Raw genomic sequence first — 27,144 nt, forward strand, 5'->3', positions numbered from 1 at the left:
CGGAGGCAGGGCCGAACACACCTCAGTCGCAAGCAGCGAACAAGGCAGGAACAGCCCCACCGCCAAAGCGCAGATGGAAAGAAAGCCCCAACGGAAGCAGAGGTAGGGCACAAGGGAATACATCAAAGGCCACAATGGTGGGTTAGAACAAGCAGGCCCACACGGGCATATGCAGCCAGTAGCAGGCAACACCACGGAACGATGCACCCAGGACAAGCCAGACGCCAGCTGAAGGCAGAGGCCAGGAGGGCCAGGACACACCCCAAGGGAGGGGCCGGTCCAGAAACACACACACACTGACCCACGAAAGAAGTGGAACCAGGCAGAAAAGAAGAGACGGAGGACGGACCAAACCGGGCACCAGAACATAAAAACCAAGGAAAGCCAGTCCCCCTGGAACACCAGACATAGGACCATGCCGAAACACTGGACAGAAGTGCAGAATCGCTACAACACAATGCCGCAAACAGCAGGCCAGACTGGGATAGCGACATAGCGACCCAGGAGGACAGACGGACAACGCAAGCTGCTTCAAAACAATCAGCAAGAAGATTGCACCTGCGACATACCGCAACGCCACGGAGAGTGCGACCACACCTCCCCAGCACATGATAGAGCTATGTAATAGCTACCATTACCCCACATAGGGTACGTTACGTCCCAGGAACATGGGAACACCTCTTAGGAAAAAGTTTCCACAGCAGAGGACAAATGAAAAGACCTGCAGAGAAAACCGCAGACGGCTTGCCAAGCAGCCAATAAAGAATACACAGAAGGCCTAATGTCAGGGCCTACACGGGCTTACCAACAGCCAAAACCACAAGTCAAAAAAGGGCCTGACCAGCAGCCAACAGCACCAAGGTCCCAGAAAAAAAGGGGACTCTAAGGCACATGAACCATACAGAACACGCAACTGGGGCTACTCGTTACAAGACCCCAGGAAAACAACGGAAGAACACCTCCCAAAACACAGACCGACGTACAGGTCACTGAGGGGGAGGGGGAGGAGGAGGAGGACGAGGAGGACGAAGCCCCGCAAGAAACCTCTGAATGGCAGAATCTGCAGGGGCGTGGAACAAAAGAGCGCCATTAAAAGGGAGGTCAACCAGCCGTTCTCCAACGTCCTCAGGGAATACACAATCCCGTAGCCAGGCATAGCGACGAAGGGCCACCGAAGGAGCCATGGTACGACCAAGCACCTCTGAAACGTCCAGAGCCGAGCGAAGAATAAACACCGCCAGCTCCCGGCTATCCAACACATGGTGCTGCAGATCAACACAGGCACCCTCCTGAGAAGTGGAAGACATAAGGGACTCCGCCGAATCCCATAAACAAGAAGTGACTCTAGCCAATACACAAAGAGTCTTAAGTGCCCGCAAAGCCGCACTGGAGAAGGTGAAGATATTGCGCCCCCAGGAGTCTAACCAGTGGGCCTCCCGTGACGGGGGAGACAACACCGATGGCAGGGAGGGAAAGGCAGTCTGTAAAAGAGGGCCCCTGGGAGAGAGGTGGAGGGAAAGACAGACAGGATCATGCGGGGCAGGACGGTGGCGGTGCAGAAGTGACTGGGGCACCGGCTCCCCCGTGGCAGGACGCCCCCAAGCACCCAAAAGAGAAGTGTGGAGCGAAGCCTCGAAGGGAAGAAGCAGCCACCGACCACCAGAGCCCTGATGGTGGACCTCCAGCAGATGATCCGTGGGGAAATGGGCAGCTGGATCACCCATGCGCAAGATTCCCGCGGCCGTGGAAACAGCCTGAGTGAAGGCAGCACTCGCCTCCGTAGGGCCCCGCGGCGGGGAAAGCAGTTCCTCCGTGGGTGACGGATGCAAGCTAAGGCGGCCGACCCCCAGACCAACCGGAGCAAGGAAAGGCCAAGCCCGGAAAGGGGGAAGGTGGACCGAGGAATAGGGAACTTGAGGTGCCTCCGACGAAGACTGCGGGCGCAGTGACGGTGAAGAGCTGTCCTTAGAGGACGCCAGGGAAAAAGCCACGATGCGGCGACCCGTCCACGGAGAAGATGAAACCAAACATCGCCGAACCTCTGGAGAAGAGGGGGCGTCCGAAGACGAATCAACGACCCGATGCCGGCACGGCGCCGTAGAGTCCGCCACCGACGTCGGGTCAACATCGACCGGCGCCGAAGGGGACGCCGGAACGACCTCCGCCACAACGTGCGGCGTGGGAGACACGGGGCTGGGTCGGAGTCGGGTCGGCTAAGGAACAGTGCCGAAAAGGCACGGACTCGAATTCCAACGAGGCAGCTGCCTGTGTGGAGGAATGAGGGGGCCCTGGGACACACCCGACCCCTAGCGGGCCCCTGCGGTGCCGCCAGGGCCAGCAGCCGCCGGCGCATGAGCGGCGTAACCTTGGCCTCGGACAAGGCCGCCGCCTGCCCAGAGGACCGAGGAGGACTCGAGGACACGCCCCGAGCCCCGGCAACCTCCCGCGACACCACAGGGACCCCAGGGAGGTTTGCGGCGAAGCAGAGGCGCCGTCGTCCGAAGGAGGGAACCCCAAAGGGCCGCACCCCGACGGCACGACATCATCAGAACCTGGAGCCGAACCGGTCTGTGCCGGAGCCGGAGGTGACGCCGCAGAAGTCCCCGCGCGCAGCAAGGGATCCGCAGACGTCCCAGGTAGAGAAGGAGAAGAGCCAAAGAAGCCTGCAAGGCCGCTGCATAGGCCTCCATCTGGGCTCTGGTCACCCTCGCGCCAGTGAATGGCGGATAGGGTGGTGACGCACAGTGCCACACCACCCGCGGAGAACCCGTGCCCCCAACAGGCCAGGGACCGGGCCTCGGGGACAAACTGCGACACTTACCCACAGGTGAGCGACGCCCTTGTGGCCTGAGAGAGGGACGATGTTGGAGACGGAAGCGGCGGGCCTTGAAGCCGTCCGCGGGGGATGAGTGCGGCGACGCCGCCGACCTGGACATGCGTGCCGAAAAGAGTTTCATCCGGCACTCCCGCCAGGACTTCGGCTTCATTTGCTGACACCCCTCGCAGTCTATGGAGTCGTGGTGATCCCCCAAACACCACATGCAGATGGGGTGAGGATCCGTCGCCGACATCTGGTGCACGCAAGACGAGTACGTCTTGAAGCCCGAAGGCATTCGCACACCGTTCTCAAGAAAAACGCTTAAAGCGGAAAAAGAAGGCCTGAAACAGGCCAGGAACACGATCCGGATCTGCGTTGCACGCGGAAAAGAAGAAAACAAACTGACATCAGCCCGCCGGGGTGGGGCTTATGTGACCTCGCTGACGTCACGCCCGCGGAGGATGTCAGGCGGAGTCATGTGGTACCGCCCCCCGGCTCGCACAGATGCTGGGCAAGAAAGTTTTCCGGGTCCAGTCTCACGCCTGGAGATAATTCTACGTTAAGGAATCTGCGGCTAGTAGTCTCCATCAGATAGACATTGCAACATGTAATAGGTCGAGATCCAGTGTGTTGGAACCTCCTGTATGAGGGCTTTAACTGGAACTCTATTAGCACGCTGAATGATCTTCCACTGCTTTCGGCTTTAGAAGAATGGATGAAATTAGTGCAGATTCTTCTGCAGGTGGTCAGTATGTTGCTGACTATGGCTTCTTTTTTGACAAAGTCCTGCACAACCAGGTTAATGCAATGCATCAAACATAGGACCCTGAAATAGCCACCATCTGCCATGGCCTTAACTGTATTACTGCAGTTGTCAGTGCAAGAAATCCAATTGAGCTGTATGGTATTTCTCCAATGCGACCATTGCTATTATTGCATGCCACCGAACTCCCTTAAAAAATGTTTAAGCGGTGAGACCTGGAGAGAACTGTTGCCTAAACCCCACAAAAGAGATGCACTGTGCAGTGATACAAATACAATCAGTGGCTTGACAACTGGTCAACATGTCTGTCATCAGATGGATAGTGTGAACAGAACTCTGCTGCAAACTTGTTCAACCAATTTCAGCACAACGTGATGGAGCTCTGGAACAGCCTCTCTGGCAAAAAAGGTCCGGCTGGGAACCTTTCATTTCGTGCAGATGGCTGAAACAAATTCTAAAAATCACACTACTTCCACAAAGAACAAGCAATGGTAAGTGCATTAGGTTTTGCCTATGTGGCTAATAATAAGCTGTTTTTGTAGTATGTTTTAGCTTGAGAAGCAGCTGTACAATATAAGTTACAGAAAGTATGTTAAAGTGTTGTGACTTGTTTATGTACAAAAAGGCAATATAATGTGCTGTTACTAGTGGTAGTGCGGGTAAGTAATATCAAAATTTTGAAAAATGAAAGAGGGAAATAATAAAGTTAAGTACTGTAATAGCATTATTATGTGTTTAGAGGAGTTTAGGCACATGTTGGGCCCGGTGCCACTGCACCTGATGAACCATTCAAATCATACCCCTAGTGCCTGCAAAATAACTGCACTTGTGACTGCCTGTTTAGTAGTAAAATATAGCAATTTTATGTGTTTAGTGGGGTGCAAAGAGCTTTTGGTCCTGGTGTCACTGTACCTGCTGCACCATTGAAATCATGACCCTGTTGTCTGCAAGGTAACCACACTTGTGACTGTCTGTTTAGTAGTACAATATAGCAATATAAGGCGTTTAGTGGGGTGCCTAGAGCTTTTGGTCCTGGTACTTCTGCACCTGCTGCACCATTCAAATCATTACCCTATTGCCTGCTAGATAAATGTACTTGTGGCCGTCTTGTTTAGTAGTAACGTTTAGCAATAATCTTGGTTTAGTGGGTTCCCTAGAGCTTTTGGCCCCAATGCCTCTGCACCTGCTGCACCATTTAAATCAAGCCTCTTTTAACTGCAAGGTAACTGCAATTGCGACTGCATGCATAGTAGTAAAATATAGCAATATTAGGTGTTTAGAGGACTTCTGACAACGTTTTGACCCTTGCCACTGCATCTGCTGTACCATTCAGATCATGACCCTGTTGTCTGCAAATATAACTGCACAGCTATATAAATGCAAACCTTTTTCCCTCTTCTATCCCTCCACTATCCTTCTCAATCCAAATAACTGACTAACATATCCATCACTCAAATTACTTTCATATTTTCACTATACTAATTCACCACTAATCCTTTATGGATTCCGGAGTAGTGTGCTACTCGCCGAAAAAGAGCCTCGTCAGGGTTAGTAAGTGCTATATAATATAATATCACAATACAATATGATTGCCTGATTAGTAGTATAATATAGCAATTTTATGTGTTTAGTGGGGTACCTAGAGCTTTTGGCCCTGGTGTCACTGTACCTCATGCACTATTAAAATCATGACCTTGTTGTCTGCAAGGTACCTGCACTTGTGACTGCCTGTTATGTTTTAAGTTTTAGCGATAATCAGGGTTTAGTGGGGTTTCTAGATCTTTTGGGCCTGGTGCCACTACACCTGCTGCACCATTCAAATAAAGTCCCTTTTAACTACTAGGTAACTGCAATTTTGACTGCCTATTTAGTACTCAAATATAGAAATATTATGTGTTTAGAGGAGGAAAAAGGCATAGCTCTTTTCTATCAGTCTCCAAAAGCTGGGGGAAAAAAAGGGATTTGCACAGTGGTAGGCTGCACAAAATGGCCGCCGGCCACATGGTCAAACAACAACAAGCAAGGAGCATGGCCACAACAAGAACACATGCAGGCCTACTGCAAAAGCACACTGACTGGCTACACAAAATGGCCACCGGCCACATGGTCAAACAACAACAGCAAGCAAGGAGGCATGGGCCCGACAAAGAACACATGCAGGCTTATGGCAAAAGCACACTGGCTACACAAAATTTCCACCAGCCACATGGTCAAACAACAACAGCAAGCAATGAGGCTTCGCACAACAAAGAACACATGCAGGCCTATGGCAAAAGCACACTGGCTGGCTACACAAAATGGCCACCGACCACATAGTCAAACAATAACAGCAAGCAAGGAGGCATGGCCCCAACAAAGAACACATGCAGGCCTATGGCAAAAGCACACTGGCTAGCTACACAAAATGGCCACCGACCACATAGTCAAACAATAACAGCAAGCAAGGAAGCATGGCCCCAACAAAGTACACATGCAGGCCTATGGCAAAAGCACACTGGCTAGCTACACAAAATGGCCACCGACCACATAGTCAAACAATAACAGCAAGCAAGGAAGCATGGCCCCAACAAAGTACACATGCAGGCCTATGGCAAAAGCACACTGGCTGGCTACACAAAATGGCCACCGACCACATAGTCAAACAATAACAGCAAGCAAGGAGGCATGGCCCCAACAAAGAACACATGCAGGCCTATGGCAAAAGCACACTGGCTAGCTACACAAAATGGCCACCAGCCAAATGGTAGAACAACAACATCAAGCAAGGAAGCATAGCCCAACAAAGAATAAATGCAGGCCTATGTCAAAAGCAAACTGGTGGCTACACAAAATGGTTGCAGGCCATATGGTCAAGCAGCAAGCAAGGAGGCATGGACAACAAAGCACACATGCAGGCCTATGGACACTGACTACACAAAATGGTACCCGGCCACATGTCATGGACAACAAAAACAAATGGTGGCCTATGGCAAACACACACACTGGCCAGACAAAGAAGGCATAGTAAGAAAATAGCACAATTAATTCAGCAATGCCAAAAATAAAAATTAAGTGAGGCATAAAAATCTTTACAACACACACCCTCCCAAGGCATCAAATGTTATCCCACCAAATACACTTTTTGCAGGATTTAAAAAAAATGTAATCCAATGCCAACCCTGCCCTAAATTAGGTTTTAAAACAATATATACCACATAAACAGTTGTTTCATGTACCCATAACTAGTACTAGGCCTCATGGATGGATGGCCGATGGACAGACTAGGCCACAAAGTAAAATAAATGAATAGCGCTAATTTAACAAACATGGATTAAATGTACTCAACTCTGCAATCTTTTTCACTAACAAAAGATAAAAAAATTGAATTCAAAAGAATAACTAGGCCCCTACAGAAACTGCAAGCCACCCACCACAATAAAAAATTTTTTTTTTGTAAAAGTACAAATTAATACTGGTGCATGCGCTCTATCAAACAAACAATACCCTTATACAAAAGTTTTTGAACTTACTTGTGATATCACAAAAACGGTGGGCCCGATTCACAAAAGTAACCTGAGACAAAATCCTAACTTTACGATTTTCGATATTCACAAAAGGCATTTAGTAGTAGTAAGGTTAGGATTCCTAACTTTACCACTACTAAACTGAGAAAAATCCTAACTTTACTACTACTAAATGCCTTTTGTGAATACCGAAAGTCGTAAAGATAGGATTTTGTCTCAGATTACTTTTGTGAATCTGGCCTGGGCAGTCCTTACATCTAATGACATATATGCAGCAGACAAAGAGAGTGATCCTTCCTCCAAATGAAAAGTGACCAGGAGATGGGCAAAGCACTGGGAGGAGCCTGCTGGACAGGAACAAGAAGTTGAAGTCTCTGAGGCGCTTACTTCTTGTTGAAAAAAAAAAGTAACACTTAAAAAAATGCTTCTCGCACCAAAATCCAGCCTGAATGGTCCGTTGGGGTAGAATATGAACTTGAAAACGTCTTTTTCAGTACATGTAGCTGCTTCTTGAATAGAGAATCTGCTTGAGATACAGGTGCTCACATGCGCCAGCATCACAAAAATGGCACTGGAAGCCGTGCTACTGATCGCCAAATCTCGCCGGAAAATCTCTTTGCGCTTGGCAGTGTGTGCTAACGGAAAAATAATTCCGCCATGAGCCGGATGGCGGAATCTAGCGGGTACTCAGATAGCACAGAGTTCCCGAATTCTGCCAACCCCGCGAGCAGAATTATATTCCTGCCCAGGCCTAATCAAGACCTGCTTAACAGGTCTGCAGGAATTTTTCATGACATTGGGAGCACACTTCAGGAGGAGACAGAATGCCAAAACAATGTGCATATATACTGTTTAGTTTCTGGAAGCTCAGTTTTGTCCTACCAGATGTCTGTCGGCTGGACCTGTGAAAGATCAGAAGAGGATAGAACCTGCTGCCTGAGACGAGCCTAGAAGACTGGATCTGCTCGTCCTCTTGTTCCCAAGAACAAAGTAGTGGACTCCAAGGGTCATAAGACTGACCTTGTCTTAAAGCTATAGAGACAGGACAAGCTACAAGAGGCCTTTTCCCTGTAACTGCCCAGATGACCAGTGGCTACTGGACCTCGATTGGACCCTTGTGTTGGCCTCTGCTAGATACCCTGTGAGTCTGTAAGTGCCTCACCTGATTAGGAGTGTACTCCTGTGGAGGAATGGAACTTAAGGTACAAAATCGAAAAAGTAAAATCCTTGACAAGTACAAACCTGGATAGTGTATCTGACCTGCACTCCGTCACGGTCAGCAACAAATTCTGCATAGGTCCTGTTTTATCATGACCATTGACTATCATTGCCACTTTGTGTTTCTTGGTGCTATCTCTACTTAAAACTTTTCAAATTCATATCTCTGGTTTCTTTTATTGGATATTTGTCATTTTGTAAATTAAAATGTACTCTATTTTTCTTATTTGTATTGGAATGTTTATTGTTTTGCATTTTGACTTTGTAACTGTTTAGTACTGAGTTGCAGGGATTCAGCTGAGTCACAGAACTATGCTTGGGATCATAGAACCTTAGTAGGCAGGGACTGAGTCATCCTACCACCTGAGTACCCATGAGCCCGGGACTGACTAGCTATAGTGTCTCACTTACCCCCTCACTCACTCACAGAGGGACAAGTGATTAGAAACCCCAGAACATAACACTTCTGACTCTCTCAGGAATCGCAGTTACAGGACACACCTTTTCGCTCTCACACTCGTATTAGTCCACAATAAGATCGGACAGACACAGAAAAAGTTTGAAATGTTTTATTTTAACTATTGTGCTTGAGTATGCAGTATAAGTGCCACAATAAGTAGGAGAATGCCTAACACAAATAGGGTCAGCATACTAAGTAGTCCATAAATCATAAAAGGAGCTGTCATTATACAAGACAGGGTAGCCTAGCCCCCTCCCCTTCTACAGAAGCAAAGAGATTATATATCAGAAGATCTCTGGGTGTTTGCTGCAGACCCGGTACCTTAGCATGCACAGATGAAAGTTCTACATCTCAGATGCTGTCACGATCTCTTCCCTGGAAAGATCACTCTCCAAGTGAGTTGTTTCCTTTTCGTGCATACCTATATGGCAGAAGTACGTGTTCCCAAACAATAGCTGCATTTGCGTGTTTTGTCTAGGTGCTGAGGCCTGACCAGAACAAAATAACAAGGGACAGTGATGTTCGACCTTGCCTATGGTGCACAGACTAAATCCCAGGAAAGAACAGAATGCAAAAACAACTGCAGGTTCTGTGTGAAAGTACAATGTAGCACAAAGCAAAATGCGTTTGATTAGTAAGATGCGTAAAGCAGAGAACAGTCTGCACCATGCTCATGGTAACATAGAGAAAACGACAATGGGCCTGCATGGGACATATGGCAACTTCATAAATTCTTTACAAATTGCCTGTGAGTTAAGCCTGTCTGCTTTGTGCTATAGCTACCAGGGGGTTGAGCTCAAGTTTATTTAGGGACTTTGGTGGTTAGTCTACTCTAACTAGGATTTTGATTATTACTAGAGGAGAGTACTTACCCCCCTCCTTGAGTAAATAACCCAATTTATTACAAATACCGTGCCAGACTAAATGCTAAAGGTATGAAACGTGAAGTAGTAACAATATGAATTATAAAAAGAGGAACTGACCAACAATAAATCTGTTTTATACATATATCAACAGTTTTCCCTGTACAGGGAAATAAATTGGTGCTACACAAAGGTGAAAGTGGTGATGGTGCAATGCACATGTTTGAAGATAAAAACCAGATACCCTAATCACAAAATGTTATCAGTTGACATCAATCTTCAAAATAGCACTGTGGAAAGTAACAATTTCAAGAGAAGAGTGAATAAGGTCTTAAACAGTCTAAAACACTCATGAGCCAACATTTCGTACATAGTACGCCACATTCACATGGTTTTCATCAGGACATAGGCAAATAGATATTTACATGTAATTGAGCAGTGACAAAGTTTAAAACACATTTAACATCATTCTTCCGAGATGCTCCAATCGATATATTTACCATGGAGCTTTTTAAAAAAATTTAATAGAACAATGTCTTTCAGAACGAGAGCCTTTGAAAGAACCATTACGTCAGCCACGCATGACTCTACATTACTAGCAATTAAGGTCAAAACCATGCATATATAACCTGATCTCACCTCTCCCCGTCTACTTCCGGGGCGAGGAAGGCGGCATCTGCTCAGACGACCTTCAATTAAGGTATGTGTAGCACGTCAGAGCTTTGCTCTGTGTGCTCTCTTTTCTGTTTGCTTTTCTTAATCAGACACAGAGCGACTTTTCCTTTTATTTAATTTTTGTAACTTGCAGAGTTGTCTTATCCTATCTACTCCCGGAAGGAGGACTAACCATCTCCTTAACAAGCATGTATAATGCAATAGGTCTCGCTCGCATTTGCGAGCGTTTAAGCTATTAGCATTGTAAATGACAATGACTTATGTGTTTTTTGAAACAACACTTATATAAAAGGACTTGTCTCAATAGCTCAAACTCTCGAAAATGCGAGACCACTCTAATGGTGGCCGCAACCCTTTCTTTAGACGCTGCTCGCCGTATGTAGGGGCTGGATGTGGTCCGTCGGCTTAAACTGCCGACTTTGGTGCAGCAAACCAGGTTTCGAGCCTCGAGGTCACGTTCACATCCTGTGATTCTGGGCAAATCACTTAATCTCCCCGTGCCTGAATATGTAATATAAATAGGGTGCTCATGTACAGCGCTCCCATACCTTCAGATCGAGTTCGCGCTATATAAAAGATGCAAAAAAAAAATGCAGGTTACAGCGAGCAGTGTCTAAAGAAAGGGGCATGGCCAACATTAAAGTGAAAGTGTGCGCTTTCACCCAAAGTGAAAAAATTATTATGAATTAAAAAGGCTCTGTAGAGCAGCTGCTAAAGTGAAAGCGGCTCGCGCTGTAAATGAAATGATTAATTAAGTGCAGCAGCTAAACTGGGCAGGGGGTACTGGCATGCCTTGAGTAGGTCTTAGCATGGAAACTTCCGAGATTCCCCAAACTTACAGTGCTGCACAGCACAGATGGTGTTGGTGGACACAGGTACAAAAGACATCTTCTTTTTCTAGGTCTCATCTGTCTAAACAAGACATTGCTCAACAATGGAAAGCAGAAAATTCTCCCTGATTATGGCTCTGGAAAACAGGCATGGACTACGCAATGGACCTTGAATTCCCAATATTTGTGGCAAGGAGTTGCTCCCAAAAACATCCTAAGATCTGGACCAGGTGGGCAGCCTTCAGGGGGAATCCCCATGGAAATATACAAGGTCACAGATGGCCCACTCGAAGATGAGACGATGAGAACATTATGATGCCAGCAATAACTGTTTATTTAATAGGACATGATAATGTAGATGAGGATTACACTTGTAAATGGGATATACCCCGCAGCAATGTATGGTATAGGTTAATACCAGGGTTATGGTATAATGTTTCTCTTGTTTTCTATTGGATGGACAAGGAAAGATGGGGGTTTGTGATTATATTGAATTTATATTTGCAGAAATCATATGCCTCAAGTCACTTGAACATCTAAACCTTTATCAAATTTGTTCACAAAATAAATGAGCGTAGCCGATATAGTTAAATTGGACCCCGCTGTAATTTAAAAACAAATAATATAAAAGCAGGCAGCCTGCTGCAATGTCATGGGTGGAATAGGGGAAGATCATTAAAGAACATAGTGTTCACAGACTTATAATACCGACTCTGTAACAACACAATTAAAAGGCCAGACGTTAGGGGAGGGTATAAATGCAAACAAGACGGTACCAAGGAGGGACTACTAAGCCATTTCACAAATGAAAATCAACGATTTTGCGAGGACAGTAACAGGAGGCTATTGAAAAAATGGGCGGAGCTTCTATGCCGTACCTCAATACAGCATGCCCTGCAGAGCAGCGAATGCGCTGTCCAGGCTTGACCTAAAAAGGTTCAACCCTGTTTTTCCCGCTCTCAAAGTAATATTCCTTATCATAGTAGTGGGGTACATTTAAACATCCATTTAAATCCATGTTTTTTACAACTTCACCAGACAGTGCACCATATACGAGTTCTCCAGATCTATTAATACATCATTAGTACTGACAATTTTTGTCTTTGCCTTAGCTTGAAGTAATATTTATTTTATGCATGGTAGGGAAATTCCAAACCCCATTAAAACACATATGTTTTTCATAACTTTGCCAGACAGTGCACTATATATGAGTTTCTCCAGACCTATTAATACACTATTAGGACTGATAAATTTGACTTTGCCTGAAGCCAGAGCTTTTGATTGTGAGTAACAACTACAAAACTTGTCCGTCTCTCACCGGACGCCATTCCAATGTTTTCCTTATTCTACTGCAGTTTCAAGGCCAACACAATCATGTGAGCAATAAGATTCTACTTGGGACCTCTACATGAAGCTTTCACCCTTTTTTGTCAAATAAATTCTCATTTTAGAGACACATGTCTCCATGAAAATCCTTTCAGCACAATACACACATTTAAAGTCTTCTTTAATCTGTCATTAGTGGACACCCTAAAAAACCTTTAGTGATCAGTAGGGCCTGTGCACATGAGGATGCCCAATTCCTGGTTTTGTTTTTAATCTAGTACCACATTAGGCATCACATGGGTAACCAAGACATGCATGCACTAATTAGCATCTTTGGTTCTGTATTCTTGTTTTTCACAGTTTTAGGCAAAGTCTGCACCTATAACGTGACGTCAGTAATTGAGCGACTGTGCTCACTGATGAAGAGGGGTTAGTGAGTCTACCTACCCATAGATTCACAGAGTGATCAACAATACGACCGCTCCTCCTTCACCGGTCCTGATGAAGGCTCCACGATCCAGTAGGGCGACCAAGGGCCGAAACATGTTGACCCACCACGACGTGCTGTGGCTCGATAATACACCCACAATAGCACCTATATTTACGTTTAATATTATAATTTTCCTGTATAACAAAATATCACACGCAGGAAAGTAGATAATTTTAATCTTTTTTCACTATTCACGTCTGTCGCAAACTAGACAGTCTCCCTCCTGCCGCAGATAGTAGATCATGTTGAGCACTCAGGTGATAAGACTCAATGATGATGCTGTTCACCTAACCACAAGAGCGGAGAATCAACCTATACCGCGACCTGTGTTAGTGTGATTGAGGGGCTCCATGACAATCATATAGAGACTCTGGAAAATCGACATAGGTGATTCATTCCCTTTGATCGTGAGCACCCTGCAATGAAACCAGAGAAAAGAACACAGTCAATACAATGTCAAACTAGACGCTACTCGTATGACAGTTGAAGCGGTCATGTAGGGCATACCTACTTCAACCCAGGACAGAGTAGATCTAAAAAAATAAAAGGAAGAAACAAAGGAAGTAGACAAATCATTACTGATTCCAATATGGGTTTAAAACTCAAAATGGCATACGCATGATTACAGAAAAAAGGGCTTACCCAAGAGTCTGAAAGATTGCTTTCAGAACTAAGAGAAAGTGCGATAGAATCAGGCCAAAAGATATAATTGCGATTAAAAGGTACCGATAATCACAGTGGTGCTCCCAAAACAATATGGCACAAAGTCCAATAGTGTTATTCAAAATTCTTATATCTTCTTTATTTCGTTCTAAAATGTATTTATTTTTTCACGTCAAACTAGTTACAGTCACAACCAAAGTGTTTCATTAAAAAATTACCTTCTTCAGGGTGCGTTAATTGAAATGCAATATGTTTCCTCTAGTTATCTAAAGCATGAGACACCTTGGTGCCGATCACGATCCTGTAAAAACCGGGTACGAACCGTCGGACGGAGCATATTCTCCGTCCGACGCGTACCCGGTCGTCAAAATATACAAACATGGAATTACGATTCGCACGGAAACACCATTTCCGTACGAATCGTACAAAACCCCGACCGACGAAAATAAACGTACAAATGCGATCCGGGAAAGCGCTGACGTGACGTCGGGACGCACGCAGCCTGCCATTCACGAACCAGGAATTACGATTCGCACCAACGTCATCCCGCACGGTGAATATTTTCCGGCTGCCAAAAACTGCCAGGAAATCAGGAAGACGCGAACAAGGAGTACCGGTACGCGACGGACAGACAGGACGACGCGAACAAGGAGTACCCGTACGCGACGGACAGACATGGACCCGAACCTACGTGTCATCCCGGCCCTCATAGCAGTCGATCTCCTCTACAGGTTCCGACGCAGACGCCGCAGAAGGTCAGAACAACAAAGGGAGGGGGGAAGGGGGGGGGGGGGTGGCAGGACCAGGGCAGGCCACAAAACCCCCACCCAAGTCACACAGCACACATGCCTTGGACATACCTGACCCTCAGGCCCTGGTCACTACGAGGGGGTGGGGGCGTGTCCAGCTAAACCAGCGACCGCCACTACGGAAGTTCTTGACGACGCGAACCGGCAACACAACCAGACAGGTACGTCCCGTACCCACGCCTTAAGAGCGCGGGTACGAGTCGTACCACGCCCACACCTACGTCACCCCAACAATGGCGGGACGGCTCGTACCCACGTGGCAAAGGCCTGGGTACGGCCCGCACAAGCATCACATAGCGTGGGGACGGATATGTACGGACCGTACCCCCACCCCGTATGCATGGAGCGTACCCCCAACCCCAACAGTGTAAGTATGACACGTACCCCCACCCGCGTATGCAAGGAGCGTACCCCCCACCCCAACAGTGTAAGTACGACACGTACCCCCACCCGCGTATGCAAGGAGCGCACCCCCATGCCAACAGTGTAAGTACGACACATACCCCCACCCGCGTATGCAAGGAGCGTACCCCCCACCCCAACAGTGTAAGTACGACACGTACCCCCACCCGCGTATGCAAGGAGCGCACCCCCCACCCCAACAGTGTAAGTACGACACGTACCCCCACCCGCATATGCAAGGAGCGTACCCCCCATGCCAACAGTGTAAGTACGACACGTACCCCCACCCGCGTATGCAAGGAGCGTACCCCCCACCCCAACAGTGTAAGTACGACACGTACCCCCACCCGCGTATGCAAGGAGCGTTCCCCCATGCCAACAGTGTAAGTACGACACGTACCCCCACCCGCGTACGTATGGAGCGTACCCCCCACCCCAACAGTGTAAGTACGACACGTACCCCCACCCGCGTATGCAAGGAGCGTACCCCCCATGCCAACAGTGTATGTACGACACGTCCCCCCACCCACGTATGCATGGAGCGTACCCCCCACCCCAACAGTGTAAGTACGACCCGTACCCTCACCCACGGACGTATGGAGCGTACCCCCCACCCCAACAGTGTAAGTACGACCCGTACCCTCACCCGCAGACGTATGGAGCGTACCCCCCACCCCAACAGTGTAAGTATGACCCGTACCCTCACCCGCGGACGTATGGAGCGTACCCCCCACCCCAACAGTGTAAGTACGACCCGTACCCCCATGGAGCGAACCCACACACGTGTATGGACTAAGCGTACATATTGTTAAATAGGAGGGGTGTGTGCCAATCGCTCCCAGCAGTGCCCAGAGTCAGGAGGGGTGGGTGCCTATCACTCCCAGCAGTGCCAAGAGACAGGAGGGGTGTGTGCAGAGTCCTCCCAGCAGTGCCCAGAGACAGGAGGGGTGGGTGCAGAGGCCTCCCAGCAGTGCCCAGAGACAGGAGGGGTGTGTGCAGAGGCCTCCCAGCAGTGCCCAGAGTCAGGAGGGGTGGGTGCCTATCACTCCCAGCAGTGCCCAGACACAGGAGGGGTGGGTGCCTATCACTCCCAGCAGTGCCCAGAGACAGGAGGGGTGTGTGCAGAGTCCTCCCAGCAGTGCCCAGAGACAGGAGGGGTGTGTGCAGAGTCCTCCCAGCAGTGCCCAGAGGCAGGAGCGGTGGGTGCCTATCACTCCCAGCAGTGCCCAGAGACAGGAGGGGTGTGTGCAGAGTCCTCCCAGCAGTGCCCAGAGACAGGAGGGGTGTGTGCCTAACACTCACAGCAGTGCCCAGAGACAGGAGGGGTGTGTGCAGAGTCCTCCCAGCAGTGCCCAGACGCAGGAGGGGTGGGTGCCTATCACTCCCAGCAGTGCCCAGAGACAGGAGGGGAGTGTGCAGAGTCCTCCCAGCAGTGCTCAGAGACAGGAGGGATGTGTGCAGAGTCCTCCCAGCAGTGCCCAGAGACAGGAGGGGTGTGTGCAGAGGCCTCCCAGCAGTGCCCAGAGTCAGGAGGGGTGGGTGCCTATCACTCCCAGCAGTGCCCAGAGACAGGAGGGGTGGGTGCCTATCACTCCCAGCAGTGCCCAGAGACAGGAGGGGTGTGTGCAGAGTCCTCCCAGCAGTGCCCAGAGACAGGAGGGGTGTGTGCCTAACACTCACAGCAGTGCCCAGAGACAGGAGGGGTGGGTGCAGAGGCCTCCCAGCAGTGCCCAGAGATAGGAGGGGTGGGTGCCTATCACTCCCAGCAGTGCCCAGAGACAGGAGGGGTGTGTGCAGAGTCCTCCCAGCAGTGCCCAGAGACAGGAGGGGTGTGTGCAGAGTCCGCCCAGCAGTGCCCAGAGACAGGAGAGGTGTGTGCAGAGTCCTCCCAGCAGTGCCCAGAGGCAGGAGGGGTGGGTGCCTATCACTCCCAGCAGTGCCCAGAGACAGGAGGAGTGTGTGCAGAGTCCTCCCAGCAGTGCCCAGAGACAGGAGGGGTGTGTGCAGAGTCCTCCCAGCAGTGCCCAGAGACAGGAGGGGTGTGTGCAGAGTCCTCCCAGCAGTGCCCAGAGGCAGGAGGGGTGGGTGCCTATCACTCCCAGCAGTGCCCAGAGACAGGAGGGGTGTGTGCAGAGTCCTCCCAGCAGTGCCCAGAGACAGGAGGGGTGTGTGCAGAGTCCTCCCAGCAGTGCCCAGAGACAGGAGGGGTGTGTGCAGAGTCCTCCCAGCAGTGCCCAGAGGCAGGAGGGGTGGGTGCCTATCACTCCCAGCAGTGCCCAGAGACAGGAGGGGTGTGTGCAGAGGCCTCCCAGCAGTGCCCAGAGACAGGAGGGGTGTGTGCCTAACACTCACAGCAGTGCCCATGAAACGCAAAGGGTGGAGTAGCCACAGATACCATGCCCACAAATTTCAGTCAGGTGCACAAAGACCCTGCAGTACATGTACCACATGTGTGCGAGGCTGGGAGTATACGCATGCATAGCGCAGAAAAGAATACATGTACACATGAAGTCATGTCAATAGTCCACATACACAAGTACAATGACTACCAAGAATGCCACGAATGATGCAGGTGGAGACATCGCTCATCATGCATGTGCAAAGTAGAAGGAGTCCGTCACACACCCAGCTAATGTACACACAGCTCTGCGCTAAATATTGGGAACACCCTGCAGGGAAGATGTCAGGGTACACAGAGGAAGGAATACACCTTTGGACAATTTCACCATGCAGCAACTGCTTACATGAACACAGAAACCTAGCTAACACCGTGTGATGGCACACAGATCCCAGGGTCCCCCCTATGACCAGCACACTACTACATTTCCCACACAACCAACACATGAGCACCACCCAAAATCATGTAGCAGCCCCACCAACAGCAATATCAGAAAAGCAGTAGTGTTCAAAGGAAACAAAAATGGCTTTAATCAGCAAGATCAAAAATTGTATGTTCGTAGAAAGTTCAATATTTACAAAGCCCATAGGACAGTCCAGAAGTCACAGCTGGATGGGGGACACAGTGGGATGTGTGTCACCTAGCTTGCCTGCACAGTTACATTCCGTTGTCTTCCACAGGGGTGAGGGCATCATGTGGGGGGGAAGAAACAGGCACCGCAGGGACAGGAGGGTGAAGGGTAGGCGTCGTGGGTGCAGGGATGGAGGACTCCACCACAGGGGGTGGGGCAGGGCCAAAGGTGGAGGCCAGGAGCTCGCTGCACACCTTAGCCAGGTCCGCCAGGGAATCCCCTGCACCCAAAGGAACCACAGGCCCCAAGGAGGGGAGGGGTCAGAGGGATGGGTCGCAGCGCCACTGGGGGAGGGTGTAGACGGGGGGGGGAATCAACCACCCTGACCGAGGACTTCCTTGACCGCTTGCGTGGTGGCGTCACTGTGGGGCTCAGGGACAGAGCGGCCATGAAGGAGTCTTTGGGGGAGATGTGGCCAGGAGAGCTGAGGGGAGGGGATTTGGAGGGAGTGGATTGGGCGGAATGCGGACTCCCACTCTGGCTGCGTGTCACACGTTTGCCCCCCGACCCAGTGGGTGTGCCTACTTCACCCTGTGTGTGCGTGTCAGGAGGTGTGCGGTGGACCTTCCCTGCTGGTGTGGTGCCTGTGTGTGTTGTGGTGGGCGCATGCTGACGTCTGGGTGTACGTGGGACAGGCATGGGAATGGGAAGTGTGGATGGGGCAGGGGTAGGGGGTGGGATGTAGTGCTGCAGGAGACCCACTGCTGCAGTCAGTGTCGAGTCTATCGACCTCAGCAAGCTGCGTTGGTCAGCCTGCGATGAATGAATGCCCTCCAAGTATGCCTCCATGTTGTTGAGGACCTGGCTGTGGCCATGGAGGACATTAAGGATCGCAGCCTGACCAACCTGCAACTGCCGCTGGATGTCCACAGACTCTGCATTGGCGGCAGCAGTGGAGACAGGGGCAGGGGGTGCGGTGCCTGGCAGGAAGGAGACATGTGGTGACCGGGCACGTTGGGAAGGGACACGAGCAAGTGGGAGGCGGCTGATGGCAATGGAGGGGGCGGGGCGAGATGTAGTGCCGCTGTCAGCTGTTGGTGCAGCCGCCGCCCACTCGGAGAGATCATCCTCGGACCCGTCAGCTTCATACTCTGTTGTGCCAGTCGACAGGTCCCCGGCTTCACTCTCCTCCGCCTCAGTCCTACTTGATGTGCCAGCCCCGATGTCACCGCTGGCACTGGTGCTCGGTCCCTCTGCTCCGTCTGTGCCCATGTCTCCCTCCGTGTCCCCCGACGATGCTGTGGGCAGGGTGAAGAGACAGAAATTAATCATACACCTGTATACATATGTCACATGAGTCCAATCTACATAGGTCACAGTGCATAGCCTGAAACAAAAGAAGAGTTACATCTACAAAACAAGGTACATATGTAGGGCATGCAAGACACAGTTGTTTGACCCACCATGCCACCGAAAAACTATGGAGAGCATGACACAATAGCAAATGAGATGGAATGGAATTTTGACTGAGGAGCACGGCCCTGGGGACAATCCAGCACTGCATCTGCACCACACAGCGTGGCAGGAAATAGGGATGAGCAGGGACCATATCCAGGAACAAGAGGCACATGCAGCATAGGTTAAACTGAAAACATGCCCACCATGACTGGCACACTGCACCTTGAGTGCATGTCCAGACAAACATCACACACTGGCCAGTCCTAGCAAGGAGATATCAGGTTGTGACATGAAGGCCATGGCCGCACCACCCACCCCCTACATGAGACTATTATTTGGAGACACAGGAAGCACTTACATCCCTTAGTCTGGGTGAAATACACATGGGATGCAACAAATCAAGGTTGCACACCAAATACCCAAGGTGCGCCTGTCCAAATAATCATGTACAAATGGGCATCATCAGATGATTGTAACAAGACACACAGGCAATGTCCACCGTGAGTATGAACAAGGAAAATCAGGTCAGTCTGTACAGTGGACACTTGTACTACATTTCACGTCAATATACATTTGGCCAGGGGACAATGGCACAGAGCACAACCTATGCTGTAGACACAGAGATTGTCAACATATTCAGATTACACACATGATACCTAGGAAAATATGCCCCTGGGGACAGTAGTGGCCACACAACTCCATGCTCCTGAATGGGAATGACTGCAACACACGCTACCATCCCCGCACTATGCGTACCGCACACTCATGCACATCATGTCACAGGCCACCACATAGGACATGCGTGCTGTAAGGCCTCACACTTGAGAGACTAACTCCCATGTCTGGACTCCGCATTAGTGCCAACTGACATGGAACCCACAAGACCAGAACTGGACAGGGCACAGGCAAGGTCCCAAAACATGTTACACACCACCCCCACACATGATGCTGCAGGCATTGTACACGTGGAGAAGGTGCCAGGCTACATAACCTTGTGACGGAGGGACTTCACACAGACCAGGGAACACATTGCAAGGAGGGGAAGGGAGGCAGGAGAGCACTGCAATACTGTGGGTAACAGGATCTGCACAGCACCATTAAACCCTGGCAGTGCATCCATGGAACAGTGCACTTACAAATGCTGGTGAAACACAACAAACACACATGTACCTACCCCCTTCCTGCTGCTGCATCTCCTGTAAGCGCCTGTCCAAGTCTGGAAATACCACCGCCAGCACACGCTTGTGGATATGGGAGAGACGGCGGCGCCCATGGTTCTTATGGCTCTCAGGTGAGTCCCCCAGCAGGACCCGTGCGATCCTCCGCGTCCAGCACCGGACATCCTGCCAGCGTTTCCTCACCTGGGACAGGCTCCGCCTCCGACCGTCCGCACTCCTCACGGCACTGACGGCGGTCAGCCAGATCTGCTCCTTGGCAGAGGCGCCTACCTGTGAGGATGAACAAGTGACACTACATCAATACACCTGCAACATGTCACAGAGACACATATGGGAACAAATTAGCTGGTTACAACAAGGCATGTCATGCAGCCAACGCATTGCACCTTTGCCATAGGGACATACTCCTCTGGGGAAGGGCAAAAGCAGTATGTGCCAGTGAAAGTACACAGGTGGAATGAGGGCAAAGACACAATCAATTATCAAGGCTCACACTGTGCATCACACCCACCCCTCCTGTCTCTGGGCACTGCTGGGAGGCCTCTGCACACACCCCTCCTGTCTGTGGGCACTGCTGGGAGGACTCTGCACACACCCCTCCTGACTCTGGGCACTGCTGGGAGGCCTCTGCACACACCCCTCCTGTCTCTGGGCACTGCTGGGAGTGATAGGCACCCACCCCTCCTGTCTCTGGGCACTGCTGGGAGGCCTCTGCACCCACCCCTCCTGTCTCTGGGCACTGCTGGGAGGCCTCTGCACACACCCTTCCTGTCTCTGGGCACTGCTGGGAGGCCTCTGCACACACCCCTCCTGTCTCTGGGCACTGCTGGGAGTGATAGGCACCCACCCCTCCTATCTCTGGGCACTGCTGGGAGGCCTCTGCACACACCCCTCCTGTCTCTGGGCACTGCTGGGAGGACTCTGCACACACCCCTCCTGACTCTGGGCACTGCTGGGAGGCCTCTGCACACACCCCTCCTGTCTCTGGGCACTGCTGGGAGTGATAGGCACCCACCCCTCCTGTCTCTGGGCACTGCTGGGAGGCCTCTGCACACACCCCTCCTGTCTCTGGGCACTGCTGGGAGGCCTCTGCACACACCCCTCCTGTCTCTGGGCACTGCTGGGAGGACTCTGCACACACCCCTCCTGTCTCTGGGCACTGCTGGGAGTGATAGGCACCCACCCCTCCTGTCTCTGGGCACTGCTGGGAGTGATAGGCACCCACCCTCCTGTCTCTGGGCACTGCTGGGAGGCCTCTGCACACACCCCTCCTGTCTCTGGGCACTGCTGGGAGGACTCTGCACACACCCCTCCTGACTCTGGGCACTGCTGGGAGGCCTCTGCACACACCCCTCCTGTCTCTGGGCACTGCTGGGAGTGATAGGCACCCACCCCTCCTGTCTCTGGGCACTGCTGGGAGGCCTCTGCACACACCCCTCCTGTCTCTGGGCTCTGCTGGGAGGACTCTGCACACACCCCTCCTGACTCTGGGCACTGCTGGGAGGACTCTGCACACACCCCTCCTGACTCTAGGCACTGCTGGGAGGCCTCTGCACACACCCCTCCTGTCTCTGGGCACTGCTGGGAGTGATAGGCACCCACCCCTCCTGTCTCTGGGCACTGCTGGGAGGCCTCTGCACACACCCCTCCTGTCTCTGGGCACTGCTGGGAGACATCAGGCATTCCCCCCCCCTGGGACCCCCCCTACAGTACATAGCATGTGTGTCACACCTGGACACAATGGCAGAAGTCACAGTCACAAAAAAGGGACACAGTCTGTGCTAGTAGCTCTGCACTCACCTGATACCCTGGTCGCCCATACAGCAGGGGGTACTGTGGGAGGATCACATCCAGCAATGCCAGGTTCTCCTCCAGGGTGAATGGCTGTGACCTCTCCACAGACCTTGACATGGTTCCAGGGAATCAGGAGCAGCAGCAGTGTGGTAGAATCGAAATATGTGCAGGCAAGTGCTCCCTCATGGGACCTGGCTGCCTTATATCTGCCTTGCTGGCCTGTTTCATGCACAGGAGTACAGAGTGATTGGTCACTCACATTTGCATCCTATGTTTCCTCCAATCCCTTCAAACCTAGCACAGTCAGTGGGTTCTTATTCTGTTTTTTTCTTCAGCATGATGTCAACCCCACAAACACATTGCAACAAAGTAGATTCATTCCAACTGACTTCTGCTGTGCACCTTCCAGAACAAATTCAAACTTAAAAATTGGTCTCCATGACAACCAGCATGCATGTAGGCCTTAATACTTGTCCCTCATGTGTCCCCTATGTAAAATTGAGCTTCACCCACAGGTACGGTGCGTTCCGGGCCCCTAGGGCACCCCAAATGCATAGCAACGGCCCGTACACGCGTGCGTACGTTCACTATCACCATGGGTGTCCTCGCGTATGCGTACTCGTACTGGTACGGCCCGTACACACGCCTGTACGCTCACTATCACTACGAGTACGCATACGCGAGGACACCCATAGTGATAGTGAACGTACAGGCGTGTGTACGGTCCGTACCACTATGGGTGTTCTCGCGTATGCGTACTCGTACTGGTACGGCCCGTACACACGCCTGTACGTGCACTATCACCATGGGTGTCCTCGCGTATGCGTACTGGTACGGCCCGTACACACGCCTATACTTTCACTATCACTACGAGTACGCATACGCGAGAACACCCATAGTGGTACGGACCGTACACACGCCTGTACGTTCACTATCACTACGAGTACGCATACGCGAGAACACCCATAGTGGTACGGACCGTACACACGCCTGTACGTTCACTATCACTACGAGTACGCATACGCGAGAACACCCATAGTGGTACGGACCGTACACACGCCTGTACGTTCACTATCACTACGAGTACGCATACGCGAGAACACCCATAGTGGTACGGACCGTACACACACCTGTACGTTCACTATCACTAAGAGTACGTATAGGCGAGGACACCCATAGTGATAGTGAACGTACAGGCGTGTGTACGGGCCGTACCAGTACGAGTACACATACGCGAGGACACCCATGGTGATAGTGAACGTACAGGCGTGTGTACGGTCTGTACCTCTATGGGTGTTCTCGCGTATGCGTACTTACTGACCGTACACATGCCTGTACGCTCACCATCACTATGGGTACACATACGGCAGCACTCCCATAGTGATATGGGAACGTACACAGGCACTCTTAGCAGCAGTACGGCGGTTTTCACACATCACAGTGGTGACAGGCAGCACACAGGAAGGAATAGGGCGGACATACTTGTCCATGGATGGACATCAAGGCATTGTCTGGGCAGTACTACATGTGTGGGGCACAGGTGTGACAGGCTGTGATGTGGCACATTACTCCTGAGTCGAGAAGGCACCAGATGTATGATGAGATGTGTACAGATGTAATTTGTCACGGTGCAATGTGTGCCAGGCATGCCCTTGAATCCTTTGACATGTGTGCATGTCGTGCTGCACACTTGGGATGACCGACACTGGCATGGCACGGACACCAACACACGGAAGTGTCCCCTGATGCCCGGTACAGGGGTTACCACACCTGACTTGTCACTACCCACGGTGCACGATGTGACTATGTCATGTATGTGTGGGGGTTTCCCATTAGGTTGATGTTGGAGCACCCTCAAAAGCAGCAGCTGTTGCAGCAACCAACATGTGTCTGTGTGTAGATTGACATTGCACACTGTTCCGCACACCGTGCCACATGTGGTATCGGATGTGAGGTGCGTATGTATGCATGGGACACGGAGTAGCGTAACAAGGACATGTCTGCATCCTCTCTACGAATGTGTGGTGAGTCATGACATGTACACCTTCATGGCAAGGTGTGTGGGCTGTCCTAGTGTAATGTCATGTGACCTGTGGCTCTAGTGTTCCGCTACCAGTCTCTGCAATCGACATCCTACTTCTGCTGATGTGTGGGTGTATGTCACTCCTGTCTTGCGTCTGGCTGTTCACTTGCACTGAGACACAGCTAATCCCATGCCATGGCATGTGGAGGTTCTCAATCTCCGTGTGTAGCTGGGTCTTGGTAGGTGTGTCACCTGCCAGCCATACGTGTCCAGGGCATGTGGCACATACCTGACTCCGTATGTCGCATATGTGTATAGACAGATTAACATGTGCTCAGGACAAATTATTTGTTGTTGTGGTGCACTCACTCTTCCTTGTCACTTCCAAATTACTGCAGAGCGCCGCCTCTTCCCCGACCAATTCCGGACTTGGCTGCCATGCGGGAGAATGATTGTATCCGGTGCTACCGCTTCCCCCAACGGTTGATTCTGGATTTGACGGCGAGACTGGCACCACACCTGCAACCGCTGCACAGGTATCCTACGGCACTGACACCCAAGCTGAAGGTAATGGCAGCCCTACATTTTCTAGCCACGGGTACCTTTCAAAATACCATAGCTCATGTTGGTGGCATGTCCCAGAGCATGTTCTGCCGTGTGCTGCATGATTTCTTAGAGGCCATGTTGATTCACCTGGATGACTTCATACATTTTCCTACCCCTGAAATGTTGACTGGGGTCAAGCGTGGATTCTATGCCCTGGGAGGGATGCCCCATGTCATTGGGTCCATAGATGGGACACATGTTGCTTTGGTACCACCACAGGCACAGGAGGTAGCGTACCGGAATCGCAAGCACTACCACTCCATCAATGCCCTTGTGGTTTGTCTGTCCAACATGGTGATTTCACATGTCTGTGCTCGTTTTCCAGGATCAGCACACGATGCCTACATCATGAGGCGTAGCAGGGTGCCTGAAATGATGACACAGCTGCGCAACGAACGAGCATGTGTTGTTGGTGGGTACAGTCTGTCTGTCCTGTATTTTGCGTAGACTTCCAGCACGACCGCTTCTCCTGTTCTAACGATGTCCATGTGCTTCCCATGTAGGGGACGCTGGCTATCCCAACATGCCATGGCTGATCACACCTCTCCGCAACCCCATCACGCCGGCCCAGCTCCGCTACAACACCGCCCATGGCCGGACAAGACGAGTGATAGAGAGGACGTTTGGCCTGCTGAAGAGCCGATTCAGGTGCCTACACAAGACCGGCGGCGCACTCCCATATGCCCCGGCGAAGGTCTGCAAAATCTTCATGGTCTGCTGCATGCTGCACAACATGGCAGTTGAGAAAGCTGTGCCACTCATCCTGGATCAAGATGACGAGGACCATCCACCTGTGGAGGACGAAGGGCTTGGCAATGGGTCTAATGATGTGGAGGATGTGGAGCCGCAAGAGGACATCTGGACTCGGCTCATACGCGACTTCTTTGCTTAGTGGTGAGTACCAGTGTCTGAGTGTGCACGCATTGGTCCCCGTGTGGCATGTGTTGTGATGTGTGTCTCCACCTGCATGTATGGCACGTGAGTCAGAGGTGTGTGTGGGTGTGTCACTGGAGTGATGGTGCCAGTGATGGTTGTATTTCCCCAGTCATAATTGTGACCTAGCATGTTGTCATCCATACATGTGTCGAGTAAATGCACATGCAAGTGGCTGTGCTTTTTGTGGCTGACTTCTTGTGTGTCTCTATTCCCCAGGTACTTGCGCATGCCGTCTGCTGCTTGCATTGTTGTGGCACTGCTATTCCTCATGGACACGTCATCGTGTGCTGACTCAGCGTTACAGGCACGGACACGTTTGGAAGTCTCCTTAGGGTAAGGGATGCATCAGGGGTGTATTGGGTGTGGCAGTTGTTCACGATGTATGCACACTGCCCCTGTCGATGTTTGGTTCCTCTGCAGCCATGTTGCATCACCATGGTACACATGACATGCAGCTGGGTACACCTGAATAGATGGTCAGACTTGTTGACAGTCATCAGTGATGGGATAGTGGATTGTGATGATGGCATCAATGTGTGTAACAATGCCCTCGGACACATACGGTTTGCATTGGCTTGACATGCTGTGGGACTTCCACATCAGCGGATCAATGGTGTATGACAGGCTCTCCGTGAGCAGCTGTGGGTGTTTAGCTGTTAGCCGACACTTGTGTGCCAGTTCCATGGCTATCACGCATTTGTGCTGCAGAAGGGGGGTGCCAGTGTTGGACCCACATGTTACTCCACATGAAGTGTTCATGTGTACTTCAAGTTGCCTCTGCAATCCCGAAAACATGACTAATAAAGGTGTCCCTATGCCTCCAAGGTGCCTCTTCTCAGTCAATGCTGGTGTGTTGCCACGTTGCATCCAGCATATCTGGCATGGTTTTCCCTGATAGTGGCTATGTGTCTATGTGTCGAGTAGCAAGATGCAAGCTGTGTGTGTGGGATGAGACTGTGTATCGTGCATGATGTCCATAACTGTGTGGGTATTGTGACATGTGCCATCCCCATGCATCCAACGTTGGCCAGGCCCCCATTATCTGCATCCACCGGACTCAAGCTTGCAGGACATGGTTCTGCCACCTGTCTACACATACCTGGGTGCCCCCAGGACACTGGACATGATCCCTGACCTCTGCGCATGACTGTTGCTGTACTCAATATGTCTGTCAGCACGGTTGTGCGGCCACCCCCTCAGCTGGTTGGGCCCATCACGGGTGTGTATGGTGCTCCATGTCTGTCTTGCCTAATACACTGTGACCCGTGTGTCCTGTGCCAGACTCAGGCCCCAGGGTGTGGATGGTTGAAGTCAAAAGAGAACTCAGGCATGTTTATACTTTACAAGACACATGTAAGGT

Source organism: Triturus cristatus, chromosome 6, assembly GCF_964204655.1.
Source record: "Triturus cristatus chromosome 6, aTriCri1.1, whole genome shotgun sequence".
Classification (NCBI taxonomy): Eukaryota; Metazoa; Chordata; class Amphibia; order Caudata; family Salamandridae; genus Triturus; species Triturus cristatus.